The 14,477-nt window shown below is 45.9% G+C and overlaps 1 long non-coding RNA gene across 1 annotated transcript; it reads left to right on the forward strand.

Moving 5' to 3' along the window:
• Positions 1 to 1,606: 1,606 nt before the first annotated feature.
• On the forward strand, positions 1,607 to 10,929 carry LOC132652743 (uncharacterized). The gene is made up of 3 exons (XR_009590318.1): positions 1,607 to 1,718; positions 3,453 to 3,541; positions 10,847 to 10,929. It is a non-coding gene; the product is annotated as an uncharacterized LOC132652743 (long non-coding RNA).
• The last annotated feature ends 3,548 nt before the right edge of the window (positions 10,930 to 14,477 follow it).

Genomic DNA, 14,477 nt, shown 5'->3' on the forward strand with positions numbered 1-14,477 from the left:
GCAGGCGCACATGCAAACAGAATGCTGTATACATAATAAATAAGTAAATAAATACGTCTTTTTAAAAATGTTATGTCTAACAAGCTCTTGTTTAATGAAGGGTCATAAAGATTTAGCTCTATATTTTCTTCTAAGTATCCTATAATTTTAATTCTTACATTAAAATCTTTGGTCTATTTTTTGAGTTTATGTACAAGGTGACCAATGGTCTTGATTCATTTCTTTGCAGGTGGATAAGTAATTACTCACTAATGACTTATTTGTATAACTAATTACTTATTTGTCAAAAAGACTATTTTTTCCCCATCACTGAGTAGTCTTAACATCTTTGCTGAAAACCAATTGACTACAGAGCCTCCATTTTATTCTATCATTTATTCTAGATGGCTACCTTTGGCTGGTACTATACTGTCCCAATTACTATAGCTTTCTAGTATTTTTTTTTATTTTTATTTTTTTGAGACAGGTCTTCTTGGTTCTCCTGGACTCACTTTTGTAGTCCAGGCTGGCCTCCAACTCTCAGAGATCCACCTGCCTCTGCCTCCCAAGTTCTGGGATTAAAGGCGTGTGCCACCACCGCCCAACAGCTTTCGACACAGCTTTTCAATAAATACTGGCACTGGAAAAGGACACAAAAGATGTCTATCTATGTTAACAACATAGCTCAATCATAATACTTAGCAAGAGGGAATCTCTATAAATATACCGTTGGTTTGCACATAGAAAAATAGCATGAAGCTTTGTGTTTAAGGATAACCAGTGGCCACCTACTCTAAGGTTTGTTTTATACACCGGACAGGCAGGCTCCACAGAGACGAACACAGGATGACCTTGGAAAAGGCCATCTTGACATTTCAGTGGTTCAGTCTCTCTTTTCCTCACCTCATTCACTGCCTCATTTCCCTTCAGTGAAGGGGTTGGATCGGCTCTCCCCCATCTCCAGTCCCCTGATCCCATTGTGTTGCTGAAAGTGACACAGCTGGCCCAAGGCAGAGCGAGAGCCAGGAATGTGTGACAGCTAAACATTTTCTGTTTCCGAGAAGATGAAGCATAAAATAGACAGACCACAGTATTAACCACAACAAAACCCCTGGGCCAAGAAGCAGGGCATGGAGACGCTCTCTTGTGTTTACAGATCAGAGCTAACATTTCCAGCAGAACAGCTCCTGCCCTAAGGTCGTTTCTTTGCCCAAGATCCCTTCTTAGCCCAAGATTGCTTTTTACACCAAGATCGCTTCTTAGCCCAAAGGCTGTTGGAATCCTGGGAAAGCTTCTCCCTGAAGATGTAAGGTCAGACAGGCTGCTCGGGAGACAGAACAAAGATAAACTGCGTTTGATGGCCACGAAAAGAGCTTCCCTCCTGCAGGTCCAGTGTAGGAACAAGGCGGCCTGAGCCTGGAGAGCCACAAGGGGGCGCCCTTATGAAGCCTGCGGGACGTAGAGCTGTGGTGTAGCCACCGTCTCTAAGAGGCTGGGCCTAGACAGCTACTTTTATATGAGTTCCTCTGTTTTTGTTTTATTTTATTTATTATTTGTGTGTGGTGCGTGTGTGTGTGTGTGTGTGTGTGTGTGTGTGCGCGCGCGCGCACGCGCCGTGGTGTGCTTGTGGAGGTCGGAGGAGAGCTTTTAGGAGTCCTTCCATCTGGGGTTGCAGGACCTTCGGGCCCCAGGTTTCAGAACACCTTCAGCGGCTGAGCCGTCTGGCTGTCCTAACTAAGGTGGGGTTTTGGGGGAGGGTTTTTTGTTTGTTTGTTTGTTTGTTTGTTTGTTTGTTTATGGTAAGGGGCACGCCTCACTATTTCACATCTGGCCCCGCTCCCCATCCTCAATATTGCAATAGCTTGAATGCTGGACTTGATTCTCCCCACTACTTCACTCGGGGCAGGGAAGGCAGCACCCTGAAAAGACTCCCCCGCGGAGGCAGCTAGAAAAGCTAGACTGGAGGTTTGACCAGAGCGTCTGGCTCTGTTTGTCTGTCTTAGGCTCTTTTTAAAGTAACAGAAAAAAAGAGCACCCCACCTGCCCCCCACCTTCCCCCATCTCTTCCCACCACTCCCCCACCACCACCATCAACACACTGGAATAAAGGAACAGTATTCCTAGAGGCCCTGGCTTATGGCTTCTTAGAGATCTTTGCCACTTTGTAGCAAAACTATTTCGGAAATCACTGGAAGAGGGTTGGGTGTTAGCTCAGTGGTACAGTACTTGACTAGCAGGCGTGAGGCCCTGGGTTTAATTGCCAGCACAACACAGTAGAAGAAAGAGGGAGATAGGAAAGGAAGGAGGGAAAGAGGAAGGGAGGAAGGAAGACAAATATGCAAAGGAAAGTTGTCAGCCTCTGATACTTTTGTTCACTGGTGCTGGCTCCTTTGCTTTGGACCTGAGGCAAGGCTGGCTACCAGGGTGCTGAGAACATGTGTACATACATGTAACAAAGCAGCTCATCTCAGTGTGGCCAGGAAGCCCCCAGAGAACTTTTGCTGGATATTCTGAAATCAGAAAGTGGAAGCCCTCCCACTTGGTTCTTCTCCAAGACTCTCGGTTACTGGGATCCTTTGCATTTCCACGTAAAAGTTATGATAATCTTGCCAACATCTGCAGAAAAGAGGCAAGGCTACACAACAAGAGAGAGAGAGAGAGAACGGGTTATTTTCTCATTGACTTGGATGTCTTTCTCAATATTTTGTTAACATGGAAGTCTTGTTAAATGTATATGAACTTTATTCATTTCAGCGTTACTGCACATAGAACATTTTGCTTTTTAAAAAGATTTGTTTTGATGTATATTTTATGCGTGTAGGTGTTTTGCCTGCATGTATGTGGGTACACCACATTCATGCCTACTGCCCACAGTGGCCAGAGAGGTCACTGGACCCCCTGGAGGTGGAGTTACACATGGCTGTGAACCACCTTGGGTGTGCTGGGAGTCAAGCCCAGGTCCTCAAGTGCTGTTAACCGCTGAGCCATCTCTCCAGTGCCCACAATTGTTTATTTCCTCGCTAAGACAGAGAAGGAGCTGATTTGGGTCTGGAGAGATGGCTCAGCGAGGTCTTGCTGCACCAGAGAACTCAGGTTGAGTTCCCAGCACTCACAGCAAGCAGCCCACAGCTGCCCACAGCTCCAGCGGCGAGGAATGCAGAGCCTCCTCCTGCCTCCACGGGCACCCATGCGGCACACGCTCGCACAGATACGGGCCGTTAAAAGAAATACTTTCAACTGTTGAGGATTTTCTACCCACGCCTGTGAGCTCTATGGTCATAACTCCAGTCTCAGGGGATCTGATGTCCTCTTTGGCCTCTGTAGACGCTGCACACGTGTGTTGCACAGGCGTACATTCAGGCAAACATTCTTACACATAAAATAAATCAAATCTTTAAAAAATGTAAGTATCTGACAGAATTTACTAGCGAGACCACCGGGGTCTGATTTTTCCTTCTTCTTCCCCTTTTGAGGTGCTGGGGATAGACACCAGGGCCTCACTCTACACACCCAGCCTGGACCATCACGCCTGTGGAGAGACGATTGTCTGCAGAGTTCCCCTGTAAGCTTTTCATCGCTAATTGTTACACTTTCATGCCCAGTTTTAGCCATTTGAATCTTTTCCATTTTTTTTTTCTTGGCTGATTTTGTTGATCTTTTTATCTTTAATTTAAAATTACTTATTTACGTTTGGGTTTAGGTTATTTTATTTTATGTGTACAGACATTCCACCTGCGTATGTGTCTGTGTGCCATATGTGTGCCTGATGCCTAAGAGAGTCAGAACAGGGGGTTGGATCGCTTGGAGTTACAGACAGTTGTGAGCTGCCGTGTGGGTGCTGGAGATAAAGCCTAGACCCCCTTCAAGAGCATTCAGCACTCAAACTGCCCCTCTGGCCCCTAAATTATGTATGTATGCATGTTTGTATGTTTATATGTATGTATGTTTGTTTGTATGTTTGTATGTATGTTTTTATCTGTGTGTAGTTTGTATGTATGTATGTCATTGTGTCGTTTTTCTGTTCCACATTTTATTTCTGCTTCAACTTTTATGATTTTCTTTTTCTCAGGCTTTAGTTTTGGTTTTGGGTTTTTGAGACAGGGTCTCTCTGTGTAGTCCTGGCTGTCCTGGAATCACTCTGTAGACCAGGCTGGCCTCTGCCTCCCAGAGTTCTGGAATTAAAGGCGTGCACCACCACCGTCGGACTTTTTTTTTTTTTTTCATTTTACTGATTTTTTTTTTAAGATGGAAGTTTAGCATATTAACTTCTGATTTTTCTTCTTATTTGATGTGTGTTTTTAAATTTTACTCTTGGGAGGCAGAAGCAGGCAAATCTCTAGGCAAAACCAGATCTACATAGTGAGTTCCAGGGCAGCCAGGGATACACAGTGAAACCCTGTCTCAAAAAATAATTTTTTTTTTAAGAAAAAGAGAAAAAAAAATACAAAATTTTTCATGGGGACTGTTTTTCTTCTTTTACTTTTTTTTTATTGTTGTTTGTTTGTTTTGTTTTTCCAGACAGGGTTTCTCTGTGTAGCCTTGGCTGTCCTGGACTCACTTTGTAGACCAGGCTGGCCTTGAACTCTCAGAGACCCACGTGCTTCTGCCTCCCTGTGTGCTTCTTTTACTTTTTTAACATGAAAGTCCTGGGTTTGTTTGTTTGTTTGTTTGTTTTTTAAGATTTATTTGCTTTTATTTTATACATGGGTCCACTGAAAGAGCCATCTCACCCAAGACTGCTTCCCCTCTAATCCCTGAATCGCAGGGATTTGTCGGTGTCCCTGTTGTTTCTCATTTCCCATAAAGCAATTTACAGCTTCCTCTTTGATTTCTTCTCTGGTCTGTTGGTTAATTATGAAGTGTGTCCCTCATGATCCACATTTGCGAAAACCCACATCCTTCTGCGAGTGATTTCTAACTCCGTCTCGCTGTGGTCGGAGAATGACCACAGCCTGAGCTCCGTCCTTGCAAGTTTATTGAGACTGGTTTTATGGTCTAGCCTGAGCCGATGTACACACAAAAAAAGAAAAATGTGTTTTGTGGGTGGAATGTTCTGTGCACATCCGTTAGGTCAAGTTTGCTGATAGTGTTTAATCTGTCTGCTCACTGATCTTCCATGTAATTGTCAGGTTTTCTGTTGGAGTTGGAAACTGTCTTCAGCGGCACTAGCTATTTTTTTTCTGTCACTTTTTTCTTTACTTATGTCCTCTAGTGAACTTTTATTCTGATTTTTCGACTTGAGAATTTAGTGGGCTTTTACAAAAATATCTACTTCTTTATTGATGGTCTGCAGATGGCAATACAACATTTCACACTTCCCTTTAGTTTTTTTTTTTTTTTTTTTTTTAGACATGGCTTTCTTTGAGTAATACTTTAAATCAGCCGTTTAAAGTCTTTGCCTAGGAAACCCATCATCTGGGCTTCCTCTGAGATAATTCCTGTATATTCCTTTATTCTGATAAATACTTTCTTATTTCTTTTCTTCTCTCATAATTTTAGAGTGAAAAATGGGCTTCTTTTATAATATAATGTGATAACCTAGAAATCTAATTATCTTGCTTCTGTCCTGGTTACTGCTATTTATTGGTCAATTATTTAGTGGTTCCTCTGAAGTAATTCTATAAAATCTGTATTCGTCATCATACAATGAAGTTATTTCAATGGTCAGCTACTATTTGGCCAGAAATTCCCTTAAATTCCCTTAATCTTTGCCAAAGATTAGCTGACCATCAAAATACTGTAGAGGAATTTTAACTCAGAAAATGGCTGTTCTGGAAGGAGTTCACATCCAAAGACCTTCTAGGTCTGTATGATCTGGCTGGACTACAAATACACCTTTAATCCAGGAGACAGAAACAAGCAGATTGCTGAGTTCAAGGCCAGCCTGGTATAGAGCGAGTTTCAGGTGAAGAAAAGCTTAGGTCCAGGTGTGGTGGAACACACCTTTAACCCCAAACAATGAAGGTAAAGACAGTTGTAGAAAGAAGCACCCGTGTTGGAAAGTGATTTTAAGATTTATTTATTTAATGTATAGGAGTGCTCTATCCGCATGCTCATCTCCATGTCAGAAGAAGGCATCAGATCCCAGTATAGATGGTTGTGAGCCATCATGTGGTTGCTGGGAATTGAACGCAGGACCTCTGGAAGAGCAGCCAGTGCTCTTAACCATCTCTCCAGCCCCCTCCCCCCATGTTTGAAAGCGATGTCTAGTTGAATAGCAGACAAAGATTTGACAGGTATGATATGCCCAACTTTCAAGAGGGAAGAGAAGCCACTTAATGGGTAATGCAGACAGAGAGGAGGCGGTTTTACCAGGATAGTAATAGACAGGTTGCAGAGAGAGAACTCAGGTGAAGACCAAATGAGCCAAAAATGAAAAGGAGCTAAGAGATTAGAGCAGATTGCTGGAGTTAGTTTGAGGCCAAACAGAGCAATTCAGAGGCCAAGAGAGAATTGGGATTGAATAAGTCAGCTGAGAGGGGAGTTTGAGCCAGAACAGCTGAGTTGAGCTAGCAGTCCAGAGCTCAGTAAGAACAAGGAAGGGTGAGCTTATTAAGCAGTAAGTCTCAGAGGCTGAAAACTTTCTAAGCATAGGTTAGATTGTATCGAGGCTAGAAGCTTCCAGGACTAGGCCTGGGTTAACAGACAGGGGCAGCAAGCCTCCAAGACAACAACTGAAGCAGGTGAATAAAAGTTTCTTTTACAAACAGAGACTTCATTTCTTTTTATGTGTATGAGTGTTTTGCCTACATATATGTGTATATATCACATGCATGCCTGGTGCCCTAAGAGGGCTTTAAGTCCCTTGGAACTGGAGTTATAGGCAATTGCAAGCTGTCAGGTGGTGCTGGGACCCAAAGCCATGTCCTCTAAAAGAGCAACAAGCACTCTTCACCACTGACCCATCTCTCCTGCCCCAGGCCTCCTTCCTTCCTTCCTTCCTTCCTTCCTTCCTTCCTTCCTTCCTTCCTTCCTTTCTTTCCTTTTTTATTTCTGTCTTTCTTTCTCTTGTTTTGTATTTTGTTTGTACTTTTGAGACAAGGTTTCTCTGTATAGTTTTGACTGTCCTGGACTCACTTTGTAGACCAGGCTGGCCTTGAACTCATAGAGATCTGCCTGCCTCTGCCTCTCTGAGTGCTGAGATTTACAGGCATGTGCCACCACACCTGGCTGCCTGTTTCTTTCTTGATGGAGCTTCACAGCGTCCGTTGTTCCACAGACACAGAACCACCCGAGAGAAGCCGCACTTTCCCCCAGACTCTTCCTTCCTTCCTGGCACTCTGCCGACTGGAAACCACAGCATGTTTCCTGCCAGTGGCTCCACATCTGGATCAGGAGCCCCCAACTTCAACTATCAAAGAAGTAGGGCTGAAATTAGCATCCCCCTCCTCCCAGCAGGCCTTGGGCTTCTGCTCAAAGACCAAGCCTCCCTCTCAAAGACACGCATAGGAGTCTTGCTTTTATGAAGCCACAAAAGCTTCCTTTTCACCCTTCTCTTAGGACAACGGGCTCCTACCTGACAACAACCACCATAAATAATAGATACCATTGGCCTTGCTCTTCCTGAGTGGAGGAGGGCTGCTTCAAGGTGAGACATTAAATCCACCTAAGCAGAGGACAGAGGCAGTTCCCCTGTGTTCTGCATATGGATGGGCTGTAATTTAATTGGTTGTTCCTCCACTTTGCAAAATTTGTTTCCCTCCTTTTTTATTATTATAAATAATTCTGCGATGACTGCCTTGGCATGGGTACAAGATATTTCTGTAGAACAGATTCTTGAAAGCAGAATGGTTGGGTCAAAAAAAAACATACGCATTTAAATGTAAAACATCTCCACGTTGTCTTCCAAAAATGCTTTCGTGAATTTGATTCCCTTGGGAATGTCCGCTTCCTCACTCCATCACCATCACTAAATATTAAGAACCATTTTTTCACTGCTGATATTATTATCATTTCAGTTTCCATTGCTCTGATTACAAGCAAGGTTGAACATGTTTTTACGTTTATTGGCTATTTGGTTTGTTTGTTTGTTTGTTTGTTTGTTTTCTCCTGTGAGCTGACTGTTCGTAACCCTTTCTTACTTTTCTGCTGGCCAGTTTGTCATGGCCTTGTCTCACACATGTTGTCTTAGGTTTGTGCCGAGGTATTTTGACGTTGAAGTTGTAAACTGATTACTGAGGACAAGTGGAAAAGCTATTGATTTTAGGAAGTTGGTCTCATTCCTGGCACCCTTCCTGACACTTGTCGTGACTTTAACAGTGTTACAGTTGATGATCTTTCTTCCTAGGGTGGCCAACTTATCATTTGCATATGATGCTTTATTGTGGCGACTGGGATGTTTGGACGTATTCCTACTTCATACTTCTACTGATCACTGTTGTACTTTTCTTCTGTTGCTGAGACAGGCCTGATGGTCAAAAGCAACCTAGGGAGGAAAGGTGTTTTGTTTTTTTTTTTTTCCGTTGTGGCCCAGCGTTGAAGAAGTCAAAGACCAGAGCTCATGCAAGAACCTGGGGCAGACACCCTGGAGAACACTCTTCTGGCTTGTTTATCTTGCCTTCTCATTCAGCCCAGGACCACCTGCCCAGGGAATGGCATCTCCACTCACCCATAGTGGGCTGGGTCCTCCTACATCAATTAACGACCAAGACAGTCCCTCACAGACCCGCCCGCAGACCAGCCTGATGAAAACAGTTATTTGATTATTGACACTTTCCCTCCCCTGGTGATTCAAGGCTGTATAAATTGAAGGTCAAAGCTGAGCAACTGGCACGATGCTTTCCGAGTTCTTCTTCTTTGTTTTTTTGCTTTTGTTTTGCTTTTTTCCGGACGTGGTCTGCCTGACTCTGCCTCCTGAGTGCTGGGCTCACAGGCTCGTGACACCACACCCAGCTCTTTCCTTCATCACCTTTCCTCTCGCTACTCTATAGTATTCTCTTTCCTCCTCCTCCCTGACCCTTCCCCATCTGTCTGCTGCTGTTGCTGCCAGGTCTCAAAGCTGTGCCTGCTCTACCCTCGCTTCTAGTCCCCTCCCACTCCCCTGCTAGGTTTTTGTTCTTCTGTGGCTCTGTATTTCAAGCCTACGATTTTAATGGCTAGCCATGCACATTCTGTTAACTATGAAAAGCTGCTTTGTCCGTCAATGTCAAGAATCAAGTCGGTTTACAGCCTCCCCCAAACGCTGTCGTATCATTAGTACACATTTGATCTTCACTCCATATACCTCATTTCCCTTGTTTAATTGAAATCGCTTCAGAGTTTAGCACTCAATTTTTGAAAAAAAAAAAAAAAAATTTTTTTTTCTTTCACATTGCATCTCTGCCACAAAGAGATCCTTTATTTTCTGCCCTTCGCTGCGTATAATGTTCTGTTTTCCTTTGTCACCGCTCATGATTTAAAAGGTAGGAACGCTGTTTTTAATTTTGCAGATTGACTTTCGCATTTACCAGACCTAAACCTAAAGCCCTGTTTCTCTTAAAGACCACGGAGGCTGTGAGCTTAACCTCACATCTGTCCGACCAAGACTTTCCACGCACCGTCACAGGGCTGGCCCTCTCCTCACATTCTCAGCCTTTTCAGACGTCAGCCTTTTACAAAGTCAACTTACATTTCAATCAGAGTCCCGTTTTCCGAAGCCTAGACTTTTGTTGTTGTTGTTGTTCAATTCTTACAGTGTATTTAGTCGGTCTCCGTGCCTGCCGCCAGTCTTTTCTATTATAATGCTCCCATTCCGAGTTCTTAATTTTAATTCATCTCTTGAACAGCTGAAGTCTGTCTCCAAGCTGTTTGCTTTAGGGAAACACATGGGAGGTACATTTTCTGCACCCTTCTCTGTAAATATGGAATGCATTTTTGTTGTTTTCCCACATGAATGACAACTTGTTGGGCGAGGGGCTCTTCTGTTGTCGGATTTCTCCCTCTGAACACCCACCCTGGCACCGTCCTCCCTTAACTCTTGATGCTTAGGAGCGCCAAGGCCGCCAGGCGTGGGGGCACGCTCCTTTATTCCCAGCATGTGGGATGCAGAGGCAGGTGGATCTCTGAGAATTTCGAGGTGGACCTGGTCTGCAGCGTGAGTGCCAGGAAAGCCAGGGCGATAGAGAGAGACCCTGCCTCAAAAGACAAAAACAAAAACAAACAAAAAATAAAAACAGGCAAAGAAAAAAAGTCAAGGGAACGCCTAAGACCGGCCTAAGGTTTTCCCCTCTGCAACCCGATTTCATGTGTGGATTCAGGTGCCATTTTTTTTTTCTCTTCGCTTCACAAAACAGACATTTATCTCATTGGTACGCTAGGTCTCCGTTCCTTTGACTACCGATGGCAGCTATGTTTTAACCGCTGTCCGTCTCTTCGCCCTCCATTGCCGAGGTCAACACGACAGTCTTCAGATTGTCTTTGTGCTCTCACTCAGCCCCTGTCCTTGCCTTGCTCCTTCTACCCTCGATGTCTGCCGGTGTCTTCACTGACGTGAGCAGTCGAGAGTGCCCCTGCGCAGGTTCCAGCTGCTGCTAGGCTCTCCCTGGTTGCTGATGATCCAGCCACGCTGGCTGCCCCTCACCGCTTCACCTAGGCCACCTCGCTCCTGCTTCCTGGGGCCTGGGCAGCCCCCCTGGATCCTTCAGAGCTCAGCTTAACTGTTGCTTCCTCCAGGAAGCCCTCCCTGATGCTCCATTATATCGTGTTCTAGCTCCTAATATTTTTTTAAAGTTATTTTTTCTTTGTTTGAGACAGCATCTCTCTGTCCTAAACTCACAATCCTGGCTGTCCTAAACTCGCAATATAGACTAGGTGGATCTCAACCTCACTGTACCAGGCAACTGTTTATACTTTTAAGTTTTTGTTGTGTTTTTTTTTTTTTTTTTTCTAGCTGAGCAGTGGTGGTACACCTTTAATCCAGGAGGCAGAGGCAGGTGGATCTCTACGAGTTTGAGGCCAGCCTGGTCTAAAAAGTGAGTTTGGGGATAGCCAATGCTACACAGCAAAACCCTGTCTCAGGTTGGTTCAGTAGTTAAGGGCACTTGTTGGTCTTGCAGAGGGCCTGGTTTGGTTCCCGGCACCCCACAACCATCTATGGCGCAGCACCTCCTCTGAGGTACACGCCTGGTCTACATAGCAAGTTCCAGGCCAGCCAGGGCTACAGAGTGGACTCTGTCTCAAAACCAGCAAGGAGAAAGGTTTTAGTTATGTGTGTCTGGGTGGGGTGTGGGCCCTGGGCAGGGATGCGTGAAGAAGCTGGCGATGTCAGATCCCTCTGGAGCTGAGCTATAGGCAGCTGTGAGCTACCTGCCGTCAGCATCTAGGAGCTTAACTTAGGTCCTTCATGAGAGTGCAATGTGGGCTCCAAGCAACTGAGGAGCCTCTCTCCAGCCCTGCCCCTAAATATTTACCCTTCATTCATTGTCTACAGCAAGGATTTATTGAGTGGCTACTAAGTACCAGGCACCCCCCCCCACCCCCCATCAAGGATTTGTCAACAGAAGCAACTAAGGCTCCTGGCATCCCAGAAGTTGATTTTACAAAAATGCCTCTGTCGCACTAATTAGAATTATTAGGTTGATTGATTGTGAAATTAGTCTCACCCCAATTCCCTCTGTGACAGGAAGGACCAAATCCGTTTGTTATTTTTATTTTTTGCAGTGCTACTCATGGAACCCAGGACCTCGTGCCAAACGGTCGAGCGCTCAACCACCCTCCTGATTACTCTCGGAACCCTATGATGTCAGTCAATGCCTGGTAGACGGCACACACTCCATACACACTTATGGGTGAATCAGTGCCTTTTGTGGGAGCCAAGACTGTTTTCAAACTGTAATCCGTCTCCAACAAGCTCCAGCCAAAAATAAATAAATAAAGGTGGGGTGGATTTGCGAGGTGGCTGGCTGGGTAGCCTGTGGGCAAGCCCAGCCTCGCGCACAGCTGGATCCAGAGTCTTAGGCTGCTCCCCTCTGAGCGTTGAGCTTATTCTCCCCAGCCCTAGATGGATTTTCTCCATGTTGCCAGGGGAGATGGGTACCGACAGTTCCAAACGCGCAGAGTCTCAGCTTAGCAACACCAGGAGGAAAAGCGCTCCTCTCCTCCCGACATCTGTACGTCTGTACTCAAAGCCCAGACAGCTGAGCACCTGCCCCTCTCAGGTCTCCCGTTTCCTACCACTTGGCCAAGGGATGGGACATTCTGATTGGCCAGGACTTGGGTCCGCCTCTCCCTGAGGGTCTGGGGCGATCTGTTAGGGGAGGGCGCCTCGATGACCTTCATTCCAGCACAGTTCCCTAGAGGAACGGCAGGTGTTGGCGACAGGAAGAAGGCAATGTTGCTGGGAGGACAGACACTGTGAGAAGGGTTTCTTGCGTTCCTCACTTCCCACAGCTGGTGGCTTTGTGTGGCTGTCTCCCCCACCACCACCACCAAGCCCAGCCTGTCTGCTCTTGAGAAGCTGTTTCTCTAGAAGAGTTGTCTTTGTGCTGAGGGCAGTGATGGAGGAGACGGGGCGCCTTGTACTTGCTGTGCACAAAGCTCTGAGGGCAGTGGTCTCAGACGGCTCCTTTGTATTTGGGGGAAGCTCTGCCTTACTGTAACGGTGTGCTGGGGAAGAGCCACCCAGGCTCAGTGCATCTTTTGCCTCCTGACATTCCGAAGGGCAGGTGAGCAGAACTTCCCCTCCCCTCAATCTGACTGGAGGTTGAGGAACAACCACTTTGTCAAAGGGAAACTGTGCCGTTCCCCAGGTCCCCAGGTCCCAGGCTGTATCTGAAACTCGGGGCCTTAAGAAACTGCTCTACCAATGTGCAACACCCTTAAACACGTGTGCTCTAAAGCCTGGCCCAGGAGACAGATACTTTTGAACATGTGGAGCACCCTTGGCATCACTTGCTGCCTCCTCCTTCCTTGCCTGCTCCTCCCTCTCCTTTTTTTGAAAATAGGGTCTCTCTGTGTAACTGGGGTCTTGAGCTTGCTGTGCAGCTCAGGCTGGCCTTGTGCTCTTGAGCCTCTGCTGGGGTTACTAGCGGGTGCCACCACACGCTACCTCATTCTCGAGGCTGCAACGTCCAGGGTCGCGTTGTCCCGAAGGCAGAACACACTGTCACACAACACAGAGTTAGGATCGAGGTTTGGATTGTGATCAACCCATTGTGTCTGTAGGTATTCTTGAACAGTTGTTCTAGTTTGGCTTTCCTTCGCTGTGAAGAGACAGCATGACCACGGCAACTCTTATAAAGGAAAACATTTAGTTGGGGCTGGCCCTGATTACAGGATCAGAGGCTTGGTCCATTAGTGTTATGGCAGGAAGACATGGTGGTGCCCCGGCAGACATGGTGCTGGAGACAGAGCTGAGGGTTCTACATCTGGATTTGCAGGCAGCAGAAGGTGATAGGGCGGAGCTTCAGCACAGAAGACCTCAAAGCCCACCCCCCACAGTGACATACCTCCTCTAACAAGGCCACACCTCCCTATGGGCCAAGCATTCAAAGCTGTGGGTCGATGGGGGCCATTCCTAGTCAAACCACCACAACATTCAGAACCATGTATGTGGATATACAAATATATGTATGTGTGTGTGTGTCTGTATACATATGTGATTATATATAGTAAGCAGCATTATTTATGCATTGACTTCAAGATAGTAGAGGGAATGTTGGGAAACATTTGTTATAAATGTGTATTGGGTGTGATAATGTTGGGAACGCTAAGCGTGGGAGTCCGGCAGATGTCAGCCACGAGGAGGAACTTGTTGTCGCTGTTGTTGAGAACTATCTGATTGCTGGACATGGTGGCACATGCCTGTCATCCCAGCCACTCGGGAGTTCTGAGGCAAGAGGGTCTCGAGTTCAAGGTCAGCTTGGGCAGGCTAAAACTAGATTCAAAATCTTCAAAAGATGAGAAGTGATAGTCTATTTGTAAGCTAAATATAAATAAGCACCAAGTAAACAAACAAACAAATAAATAAATAAAGGAAGCCTGTGTCTGTAATCCCAGTACCCAGGAGGTAGAGACAGAAAGAGCAGGAGTTCAAGATAACCCTCAGCCTCAAGGTGGCTTTCAGGCCAGTCTAGGTGATATGACCTATCCCAACAACTAAGTGAATAAATAGATGAAAGCAAATTTAAGAAGGGTCCAACTGGACTGTTAGCTCAGTAGTCTAGCACTTGCCTCGTATTTGCGAAGCTTTGAGCTTTGTTATTCCAAATAACGAGAGAGAAAATTATCTCACTGTCCTTGATCGAGCCACAGGGCTGGAGAGAGGACTCGGTGGTAATGCACTGACCAAGCACGCGAGGACCTGAGTTAGACTCTCCACCGCCCACGTAAAGCCAGGTGTGGTGGTGCATGTCTGTGATCTAAGTGTTCCTGTGTGGGATGGGAGGCCGAGCGGGAAGAATCCCTGGAATCCTGTCAGACTGGCCTGTGCTGTAACAAAAAATAAAGAAGAGACCCTGATTTCAAACAGGATGGGCCACAAGGACAGGAGGCACGTGAGCCCGTCCTGCGACCCCTACTCC

The sequence above is a fragment of the Meriones unguiculatus genome, chromosome 3 (genome assembly GCF_030254825.1).
Source record: "Meriones unguiculatus strain TT.TT164.6M chromosome 3, Bangor_MerUng_6.1, whole genome shotgun sequence".
NCBI classification, from domain to species: domain Eukaryota; kingdom Metazoa; phylum Chordata; class Mammalia; order Rodentia; family Muridae; genus Meriones; species Meriones unguiculatus.